This window comes from Schistocerca americana, chromosome 1, assembly GCF_021461395.2.
Source record: "Schistocerca americana isolate TAMUIC-IGC-003095 chromosome 1, iqSchAmer2.1, whole genome shotgun sequence".
Classification (NCBI taxonomy): domain Eukaryota; kingdom Metazoa; phylum Arthropoda; class Insecta; order Orthoptera; family Acrididae; genus Schistocerca; species Schistocerca americana.
The window spans coordinates 247,505,531-247,517,854 of record NC_060119.1 but is presented as its reverse complement, the minus strand read 5'-3'; positions in this window follow the sequence as shown (position 1 = coordinate 247,517,854).

The window sequence follows — 12,324 nt, the reverse complement described above, 5'->3', positions numbered from 1 at the left end:
TTTTTCTTCGGGGATATATGAAGAAAAATTTGTTTATCTCCCATTTACCTCGTCACATACAAGAAGTGAAGAACAGAATAACAGGCGCCATAACTTCTGTAAAAGCAGATATATTGTGTAAAGTTTATGATGAATTTATTTTTCGTCTAGATGTTTTTCATGCTGATGCTCATTGACACATAGAGAATTTGCGATAGCGTAGCTAAAAAGTTAAGATTCTTTGAGTATTATGCAATGTATTCCATGTTTGTTGATGCTTTTAGCAATAAATGTGTGCTTTTGAAATCAGGTCATTCTTTTCGAAACACCCTGTGCTTACTTACTTATATTGACCAGCCGCAGCCGATGCTTGGCCTCACTCATTCCAGCCTTCCACACCTTCCTATCAGCTGCGTCTTCTTCTCCTAGATCCAGTATCTGTATGTTTCTCATGATATTGTCCTTCCACCTCATTCTCAGCCGTACTAGTGCTCTCGTTCCTTCGGCTTCTCCATCCATCATTGCCTTTATTACCATGTTCTCTCCTATCCTCCTCACATGTCCATACCACCTGAGTCTTTTTTTCCCACTCGCTACGACGTCAGGTAGTGTGTATAACTGTCTCTGTTTTTCCTTATTCTCCATTGGATTTTCTTTCACTGGTTCATATATTTTTCTCGGTACTTTATTTTCAAAAGTGATGAGTTTTATTGTTTTTTTTTCTTTTTTTGTTGTTGTCAGGAGCCATGTCTCGATTGCGTAACACACTATTGGTTTGATGTTGGTCTGATATATTCTTATTTTTTCCTGTCTGGAAAATAACTTAAATCTTATGATGTTATGTATAGCACCTAGACATGTTTCTCCGGCTTGAATTCACGTTACGATCTCTTGCTCTATTAAGGTTTGTTGGTTGATGTTGACACCGAGGCTAGTGAATGTGTCTGGTTCCTGATTTAGATGGTTTGGTCCTAAATGAGCTCTTCTTGCTATTAACATGAGTTTTGTTTAATTTTCATTTAAACTTCGCCGATGATATTGTGTGATAGGAAAGAGCAGAAAATGAGAACCGTAGTCATAGAAGAACTAAGATAGTGGGTCTAAGTATAAATAAACACGTTGTAATGCAAAAAGGAAAGTATCTTGTCCAGTTACGAAGGATATCGGCTTGTAAAAGTTCTATTGCAAATGGTGCGATACAAATTTACAATAGTGTTCCACATCAGATAAAAATTATGTCAAAAATGGTTTAAATGGCTCTAAGCACTATGGGACTTAACATCTGAGGTCATCAGTCCCCTAGAACTTAGAACTACTTAAACCTAACTAACCTAAGGACATGACGCACATCCATGCCCGAGGCACGTTACGAACCTGCGACCGTAGCAGCAGCGTCGTTCCGGACTGAAGCACCTAGAACCGCTCGGTCACAGAGGTCGGCCATTATTTCACCGATCACACTTTTTAGTAAAGTCCTCGGCTCAATCTTACTTGATCACTGTTCCAAATCATGAGCAACATCTTTAAAAACATATGAAATACGGTACTTAAAACAAGAAAGTGCAAAATACCTTGCTGTGTGTAGAGCAAGATGTTTTATAGATAAGCCAATCGAACAAATCCAAAACTCAGAAGAGTACACTTTTATTTACAAAACAAGGAATATTACGGAATATGCTTGTATTAAATCAGTAAGAAAGTATCAGAACCTATTAGAAAAAGTGAAGACTAGTAAAAAGGCTTCGGATCTTCTGAGACGCGCACCAGCAACACTTCGCGCACTACCTTACCATCATGCGATTCTACTCATAGCGCTACATCGATCATTATCATTATACAATACTTTGCATCTTACCGTGTCCTCAGAGCTCTACTCGAAGATATATTATTAAATGACATTTAATTATACCAAAGACATTGCACTTCTTATGGATCGTCAGTGTGCCGTTGCCTTGAAACATCATGTACGCAATGCCACGCAAGTTACAATAATTCTTTAATTACCAATATGACGTTTCCCGTCATTTGGTTGCAACAAATCACAAAATTAACGACGGGTTGCCCTGAGGTCCTCAATTTGCTGCTGCTTAGTAACGACATACGTACATATCGGCTTCGACTGAAAGCCAATATAGCGTCTCGCGACTTTGTACTGAAGAGAGATGGCGTGAATGTGACATAGGTCAACTTTCAAACGCAAGTTCAGAATATCTGTAATGCTACATATTGCTCTGCACGTTCGGAAAGACTCCACAAAATGCTTTTTCCGTGCTATGACGCAAAAAACTTAGCACGTTCAACACTCAACGATCGAATACACGGTTCGTATGCCGACGGCTTTACATTGCAGGGCAAAATGCTTCTGGTGTCAGTTGCGATGGCTTACTGTTAATGTTGACACGACGCTGATTGCAGTGGGATTAATGTGCCCAGCCCAAACACGAAGGAAGAAAAACGTATACAAGAGATTTCTCATTTGACGATATGGATAAATGAAAAAGGCTGCAGTTTCTGGATGTTATTGGATGGCGACTGTTTTGTCACAAATGCCTTTCATAAATCGCGCATCCGCGCTCACGTGTAAGACCCATGTTAGTAAACAAGAGAAGATAGCAATCTCTTATGGTAACTAAATTTTACTAATGCCACAACAGTCACTGACCGCAAATATTTGTTTACTAAATTACCGGTTTCGATCGTCTTGATCGTCTTTAGACTGCTCTGTCTTCTTGAATTTAACAGGAATCAGTGAAAGTGTTAGTCATGAGTGGCATTGTCACATAGAGTAAAATCGTGATAAAATAGTAACCATACATGTTCTGTAACGCAGGGATACCATTTGCTTATGATAGCACGAACGATACGCAAACGACGAACTGACATTAAGGTACTGTACATGTGTAGTTACTACTTTGTCATCTACATCTACATCTACATCTACATTGATACTCCGCAAGCCACCCATCGGTGTGTGGCGGAGGGCACTTTACGTGCCACTGTCATTACCTCCCTTTCCTGTTCCAGTCGCGTATGGTTCGCGGGAAGAACGACTGTCTGAAAGCCTCCGTGCGCGCTCTAATCTCTCTAATTTTACATTCGTGATCTCCTCGGGAAGTATAAGTTGGGGGAAGCAATATATTCGATACCTCATCCAGAAACGCACCCTCTCGAAACCTGGCGAGCAAGCTACACCGCGATGCAGAGCGCCTCTCTTGCAGAGTCTGCCACTTGAGTTTATTAAACATCTCCGTAACGCTATCACAGTTACCAAATAACCCAGTGACGAAACGCGCCGCTCTTCTTTGGATCTTCTCTATCTCCTCCGTCAACCCGACCTGGTACGGATCCCACACTGATGAGCAATACTCAAGTATAGGTCGAACGAGTGTTTTGTAAGCCACCTCCTTTGTTGATGGACTACATTTTCTAAGCACTCTCCCAATGAATCTCAACCTGGTACCCGCCTTACCAACAATTAGTTTTATATGATCATTCCACTTCAAATCGTTCCGTACGCATACTCCCAGATATTTTACAGAAGTAACTGCTACCAGTGTTTGTTCCGCTATCATATAATCATACAATAAAGGATCCTTCTTTCTATGTATTCGCAATACATTACATTTGTCTATGTTAAGGGTCAGTTGCCACTCCCTGCACCAAGTGCCTATCCGCTGCAGATCTTCCTGTATTTCGCTACAATTTTCTAATGCAGCAACTTCTCTGTATACTACAGCATCATCCGCGAAAAGCCGCATGGAACTTCCGACACTATCTACTAGGTCATTTATATATATTGTGAAAAGCAATGGTCCCATAACACTCCCCTGTGGCACGCCAGAGGTTACTTTAACGTCTGTAGACGTCTCTCCATTGATAACAACATGCTGTGTTCTGTTTGCTAAAAACTCTTCAATCCAGCCACACAGCTGGTCTGATATTCCGTAGGCTCTTACTTTGTTTATCAGGCGACAGTGCGGAACTGTATCGAACGCCTTCCGGAAGTCAAGAAAAATAGCATCTACCTGGGAGCCTGTATCTAATATTTTCTGGGTCTCATGAACAAATAAGGCGAGTTGGGTCTCACACGATCGCTGTTTCCGGAATCCATGTTGATTCCTACATAGTAGATTCTGGGTTTCCAGAAATGACATGATACGCGAGCAAAAAACATGTTCTAAAATTCTACAAGAGATCGACGTAAGAGATATAGGTCTATAGTTTTGCGCATCTGCTCGACGACCCTTCTTGAAGACTGGGACTATCTGTGCTCTTTTCCAATCATTTGGAACCCTCCGTTCCTCTAGAGACTTGCGGTACACGGCTGTTAGAAGGGGGGCAAGTTCTTTCGCGTACTCTGTGTAGAATCGAATTGGTATCCCGTCAGGTCCAGTGGACTTTCCTCTATTGAGTGATTCCAGTTGCTTTTCTATTCCTTGGACACTTATTTCGATGTCAGCCATTTTTTCGTTTGTGCGAGGATTTAGAGAAGGAACTGCAGTGCGGTCTTCCTCTGTGAAACAGCTTTGGAAAAAGGTGTTTAGTATTTCAGCTTTACGCGTGTCATCCTCTGTTTCAATGCCATCATCATCCCGTAGTGTCTGGATATGCTGTTTCGAGCCACTTACTGATTTAACGTAAGACCAGAACTTCCTAGGATTTTCTGTCAAGTCGGTACATAGAATTTTACTTTCGAATTCAATGAACGCTTCACGCATAGCCCTCCTTACGCTAACTTTGACATCGTTTAGCTTCTGTTTGTCTGAGAGGTTTTGGCTGCGTTTAAACTTGGGGTGGAGCTCCCTTTGCTTTCGCAGTAGTTTCCTAACTTTGTTGTTGTACCACGGTGGGTTTTTCCCGTCCCTCACAGTTTTACTCGGCACGTACCTGTCTAAAACGCATTTTACGATTGCCTTGAACTTTTTCCATAAACACTCAACATTGTCAGTGTCGGAACAGAAATTTTCGTTTTGATCTGTTAGGTAGTCTGAAATCTGCCTTCTATTACTCTTGCTAAACAGATAAACCTTCCTCCCTTTTTTTATATTCCTATTAACTTCCATATTCAGGGATGCTGCAACGGCCTTATGATCACTGATTCCCTGTTCTGTACATACAGATTCGAAAAGTTCGGGTCTGTTTGTTATCAGTAGGTCCAATATGTTATCTCCACGAGTCGGTTCTCTGTTTAATTGCTCGAGGTAATTTTCGGATAGTGCACTCAGTATGATGTCACTCGATGCTCTGTCCCTACCACCCGTCCTAAACATCTGAGTGTCCCAGTCTATATCTGGTAAATTGAAATCTCCACCTAAGACTATAACATGCTGAGAAAATTTATGTGAAATGTATTCCAAATTTTCTCTCAGTTGTTCTGCTACTAATGCTGCTGAGTCGGGAGGTCGGTAAAAGGAGCCAACTATTAACCTAGTTCGGTTGTTTAGTGTAACCTCCACCCATAATAATTCACAGGAACTATCCACTTCTACTTCACTACAGGATAAACTACTACTAACAGCGATGAACACTCCACCACCGGTTACATGCAATCTATCCTTTCTAAACACCGTCTGTACCTTTGTAAAAATTTCGGCAGAATTTATCTTTGGCTTAAGCCAGCTTTCTGTACCTATAACGATTTCAGCTTCGGTGCTTTCTATCAGCGCTTGAAGTTCCGGTACTTTACCAACGCAGCTTCGACAGTTGACAATTACAATACCGATTGCTGCTTGGTCCCCGCATGTCCTGACTTTGCCCCGCACCCGTTGAGGCTGTTGCCCTTTCTGTACTTGCCCAAGGCCATATAACCTAATCATAATTACGGTCTTAGAGTAAAATAATGATAAACTAGTAACCAGACATTTCTGTAATATCAGGTTGTTGCTTGCGCACTGACGGCACCGAAAATGATCGAAACCGGTAATTGAATAATCAAATATTTACGATAAGTGCCTATTGTTTCACTTGAAGTATCTCACAACACGATCTCCGTCACCTTCACAGTAACTATGACACCCCTCATCTTCCGGTAGTGCAACAACTTTGACTAGGTCCGGCTAGTCAGAGCAATGAGACCATTTTGTCAGTGGAATGTCTCATGCAGCTGTAAGCAGAAAGCATTCCATATCTCTCTCTCTCTCACTCTCTCTCTGGACACGAAGCACAAGTTATTGGCTTGTGCATTTGATATGTTCACATTCCTTCTGCTGTTACATTTTAATTTTGGACTTTCCGTGGATAAAGTTATGCCTGTGTTCTAGTTTCTGATCGCATTACAACAGGTGATGATTGGTGTCAGATTCTGAGTTAATCATTTATCGATTCAAGTGACTTACAAACAGATTCTATCGCTCGCAAGGCTATTTTTCAAAAGTTTGTAAAACTGTTCTATGTATTTTTGGGTCGTCATATGCACGAGGAATGTTATATGTTCTAATCTGATGTTTGTCTTATTCTACAATGGTTAACTTTGTATGCCTAACTTATTCATATCATACGTTTGGACTTCACTAATTTGTTGCCTTACAATCTTCCTATTTGCACCTTAATTCCACAAGTGAATATTTAAAATCTGGCGCAATTTATTTAGGGCCTGCACAACTCAGGTCAACAGTGCTTGTATTTATCTTTATGTTATTCACGTCTCACAGGTTTCGTCACTCCGTTTATCCAGATCGTCATGAAGCATAGTAGTAGTCATTTTCGTTGCCGCGCCTCTTTTCAATGCCCCCAAGTATGTATTAGCAAGCTTACCCAAAATCCTTCTGAGAAGACGAGGCTCTCCCAAAATCTCTGAGCACTACCATTACAGTAACACGGATGTTCTAGTAATCTTCTGTATAATTACGATTGTTCTCACTGAGGTATGTATAGCATGTCCAAAATATAAAGCTTAAGCTCTGACATTAAGTCAGGTGAAGGTAGTTTCTGGCGTCTCGAAAAATGTCCAGTTACTTCATAATACAAATGATAGGCTAAAAGACAACATGTGTATGTACGGGCTCTTCGAAACGGAGTTCCAAAAGAAGGAAGAAGGAAGATTAGGGCCTACAGCTCCATCTTTGGCGAGGTCATCAGAGATGGAGGAAGAGCTCAGAATGGCAGAGAATGGGCAAGAAAATCGCCCGTGTCCTTTCATAGGAACGATTACAGCATTCGTCTAAATCCCTTTAGGAGAATTTAAGGGAGTATAACCAGACTGCATTAAAACAAAGTTCCTCAGGGTAGCATTGTAATATATACATCAATGACGTCGCCAGTAGTAGGTACAATAGATACAGTGCGAAAAAAAGGTCCATCGACTTCAAAAACAAGGTCATTTTACTGACAAGTGAGGTGACAGGTAGTTCGTCATTGTAGGAGTATGTGATAATGAGTTCAGACCAAATGAAACACAAATGCCACAGGGGTGCCCAAACAGTAACATCAGTGCACAGTGTTCCCCTATTAGCAACGCAGGCATGTGTTCTCACATGTAAACGAAGATTCGTGATGGTATCCTGCCATAGATTGTCCAAAAAATTTTCGCGCCTGTTCTGTGCAATACGGCATAGGTTCTTGCAGGTCCTGGAGAAGGAATAAGTTCTCGCTTCATCATGTTCCATACGTCTTCAGTTCGCAAGAGACACAGTGATCTTCTGCGGACCAGGTCACTTGTTATACACCAGGATCAGAATGTTGCGTCGCGGCAGCCTTATGTGGGCGTGCGTTGTCCTCCTGAAAAGGCACATCATCTTCCTGACGAAGAAACAGCAGTAGCGCGGCCATAATAGCCTGTGCAATGTAGCGGGCATTGGATACTTTGGCCTGGATAAACACCAAATGCGACCACGAATTGTAGCTGTTGGTCCCTGGAATCGGACATGTGCGTCTGAGTAGGCAGCTCACCAGTTCTATGCCTTACACGAGCACGTCCATCACTCGCGTACAGACAGAAGTACCTCTCGTCACTGAAAACCATAGAGCGCCCTTCCACTCTCCAGTCAACTCTATCACTACACCAAAATAGCCATGTTGGTGGTTTGGTGTCAGTGGTAGCCAGCCCAGAGGCACACGTGATCACTACCCCTTCTGCAAGCAGATGGTTTCGAGTAGTCGTGATAACACAGCAACTGCAACATGCATGATGTTCGGCCGACCACTGCTGCTCGCACAAGGGGTCGATCTTGATATTCGCCTGTATTACGTGGACGTCCAGAACCTGAGCTATAGATGTGGGAATGTCCCACAGACTACTGTTGAAAGTGACGACACACCAGCGGTACTTTGTGTGCAACATGAGCAACAGTTCGTTGGTACGTCCATCCAGCTTCTCGCGGGCCCACAATGCGACTCTGTTCAAATGGTCATGCTTGTGGGGCATAGTTGTACCCTAGAATGAATGATGATAACTCAGGACAGTTACTACCTGCAGGGTCAAAACACAGGGTGCACACACAGGTCTCCTGAACCCCACTTGATAGGCGATGATCATGAGAAACTAATCACTAACACTACAGCCCCTCAGGACGCGCATATTATACCCTGGTGCCACGAACTCAGTCCTTGAGAGTGTTGTATTTTTTTCCGGCAGAATATTGCTAATGGAGAAAAATTGCTCTTCACTGACGACATCAACATTATAGTGGCTGAGGGAACAAAAGGATTCATTGGAGAGAAAGCAAATGAAAACCTGCAATAACTTTACAGTTCGTCAATATCCAATAAAGTTAAATTGAACATAAAGAAAACAAATGCAATGAATTTCAGTTTGTAAGGTGGCAGTCCATCTTTACCACCTTCTATGGGTAACAGATAAGTTGGCAATGCATTTTACCACCTTCCATGGGCATCTCCTTGATGAGACCGTTTGAGTTGGATGTCCCACGCCAGACTTTGGGCGTAACAGAACTAATTTGCATATTAAATGATAATGAAAGTGTACTCGTCTGATTAGAATACTATACTAGATAATCCCTTTTCTCATTTGCATGTAGATAGATTTTGGTAGCTGCAATGGCCTGGAACGGAAAGGAGGTGATGAGCCACGACGCAACCTTTTTCTTTAAAAGCCACTTTGCAGACCCGGGTTGGAGCATAGGGATGGTTCATAAATATCATTGCCGCAAGGGACGCAGCACGGGTCTCGACGGAGTCGCGTAGCTTATTTCGCCATAGGAGCCCAACGGCACTTTTACTGCCTCAGGTATCCCAAGGGAGAGGCGACTATGCAGTTCATATTAATTAGATGGGCTGCATTTTCGGAGACGCAGAAGGAAATACATAGTTAAAACAGCACGCAGTACTCACTTAAACTCTCTCATTGGCAGAAAATCTGAAAATTTCGAGGGAAAGGAAACTGCGTCCTTTACGTCATTTCCTTATGAATGTGGAATCAGCAGATAGGACGACTGAAAGTAATGTTTTGGGAGGGGGAGAAATAATTATTGTACGTAGCAGCGTGTTTGGCAAACTCAAATTTTGGAGGGAGGCAAGATTCTTCACAGAGATGGAACAGCTGTCTCGATATATGCAGTTTGCAGAGAAGCAAAAGCTCTCTCTTTCTCTCTCTCTCCGAAGTCATGTGTTGATACGTGGAGTGCTTAACGCTCCTGGGGCATGGGTAGGATTTATCCTGTGGACGCTTTGTTCACAATGGACTCTAAATACATCTGCGTTAAATAAGATGAGAGTCTAGTACATTCTCCCAAGGGAGAGATCGAGAAGAGTGGTGTTAGTTAATATGTTCTTGCAAAAACTGTGAAGACATCATAGTGCACGTCGCTCCACTAACTAGGCGAGTGTACACAACCATTACAGACAGACTTGGGACTGACAGTTTCGTGCTCCACAGATGAACTCGGTAAGAATATATGACTGACAGTCGAGAATATGCAGTCTTATAGGTCGATAGGCAGGACAGAGCAAATGCAGTCATCGGGGGTCCCGCGTCCAACGACACACCGCAAAGGAATGGTAAATGATGCACTGCAATGGCGCAGGAAGTGCATTACGTATGATGTTGTCATAAGCGTGCCTCTTTGTCCAGTTCAATATTTAGTTTGGTCTAGTATTCTGAACTCACTTTCGAGTTGCGTTCACCCAAGCAAGATCGTAACACTGAACGTCAGTTAAGAATGGTTGTCCAACTACGTTAATTAACATTGTTTAAGTATAGTATATTGCACCAGTCATTTGTGCCGAGTGTACTTCTGTACTTATTAGTTCGTTTTAACTTGTTGGGTAGCAAAGCATTGTCATCTACAATGAAGAGCCAAACAAACTGGTACACCTGCCTAATATCGTGTAATGGCCCCCGCGAGCACGCAGAAGTGCCGGAACGCGACGTGGAATGGACTCGACTAATGTCTAAAGTAGTGCTGGAGGAAACTGACACCACCAATCCTGGAGGGCTGTTCGTAAAACCGTAAGAGTACGAGGAGAGGAGATCTCTTCTGAACAGCACGTTGCAAGACATCCTACTTATGATCAATAATGCTCATGTCTGTGGTATCTGGTGGCCAGCGTAGACTCAGAAGAGTGTTGCTGGAGCCACTATATACCAATTCTGGACGTTGGAATTGCCCAATTCCGTCGGAATGAACATTAATGGATGCAGGTGATCAGACAGGATGCTTACGTACATGTCACATGTCAGAGTCGTATCTAGACGTACGAGGGATCCCATATCACTCCAACTGCACAAGCTCCACGTACGTACAGAGCCTCCACCAGCTTGAACAGTCCCCTGCTGACATGTAGGCTTCAGGGATTCACGAGGCTGTCTCCATACCCTTAAGCGTCCATTCGCTCGATACATTGTGAAACGAGACTCGTCGGACTAGTCAACATGTTTCCAGTCACCAACAGTCCAATGTCGGTGTTGACGGGCACAGTCGAGGCGTAAAGCTTTGTGTCGTTCAGTCATCAAGGTTACCCTGTGGGCCTTCGGCTCCGAAAGCTCATTCGATTATCTTTCTTTGAATGGTTTGCACGCTGACACTTGTTGATGGCCGAGCATTGAAATCAGCAGCAATTTGCGGAAGGACTGCACTTTTGTCACCTTGAACGATTCTCTTCAGTCATCGTTAGCCCCGTTCTTGCAGGATCATTTTCAGGTGGCAGCAATGTCGGAGATTTGATATGTTACCTGATTCCTGATATTCACGGTACACTTGTGAAAAGATCGTACGGGAAAATCCCCACTTAATCGCTACCTCGGAGATGCTGTGTGCTATCGCTCTTGCGGCGACTGTAACACCACGTTCGAACACACTTAAGTCTTGATAACCTGCCATCGTAGCAGCAGTAACTGATCTAACAACTGCACCAGACTCTTGTTGTCTTATACAGGGTGTTACAAAAAGGTACGGCCAAACTTTCGGGAAACATTCCTCACACACAAAGAAAGAAAATATGTTATGTGGACATGTGTCCGGAAACGCTTTCTTTCCATGTTAGAGCTCATTTTATTACTTCTCTTCAAATCACATTAATCATGGAATGGAACCACACAGCAACAGAACGTACCAGAGTGACTTCAAACACTTTGTTACGGGAAATGTTCAAAATGTCCTCCGTTAGCGAGGATACATGCATCCACCCTCCGTCACATGGAATCCCTGATATGCTGATGCAACCCTGGAGAATGGCGTATTGTATCACAGCCGTCCACAATACGAGCACGAAGAGTCTCTACATTTGGTACCGGGGTTGCGTAGACAAGACCTTTCAAATGCCCCCATAAATGAAAGTCAAGAGGGTTGAGGTCAGGAGAGCGTGGATGCCATGGAATTGGTCCGCATCTACCAATCCATCGGTCACCGAATCTGTTGTTGAGAAGCGTACGAACACTCCGACTGAAATGTGCAGGAGCTCCATCGTGCATGAAACACATGTTGTGCCGTACTTGTAAAGGCACATGTTCTAGCAGCACAGGTAGAGTATCCCGTATGAAATCATGATAACGTACAGTACATACTGACGAAACTAAAATGAGCTCTAACATGGAAATTAAGCGTTTCCGGACACATGTCCACATAACATCTTTTCTTTATTTGTGTGTGAGGAATGTTTCCTGAAAGTTTGGCCGTACCTTTTTGTAACACCCTGTATAGGTGTGGCCGACCACAGCGTCTTATTCTGCCTGTTTACGTATTTCTCTGTTTTAATACGCATGCCTATACGAGTTCCTTTGGCGCTTCAGTGTATAACTATCTGATATTTGTATCAAGATACATGTGTCCTTTTTAAATTTAATTATCACTGGACTATTTCCGTCCTGAACAGTTTTGTAAACAACATGATAAAAAAAATTGTGTATTAGCACAGGGGATGGATTTTTTGTCCAAAAAGTAGGCCATATAC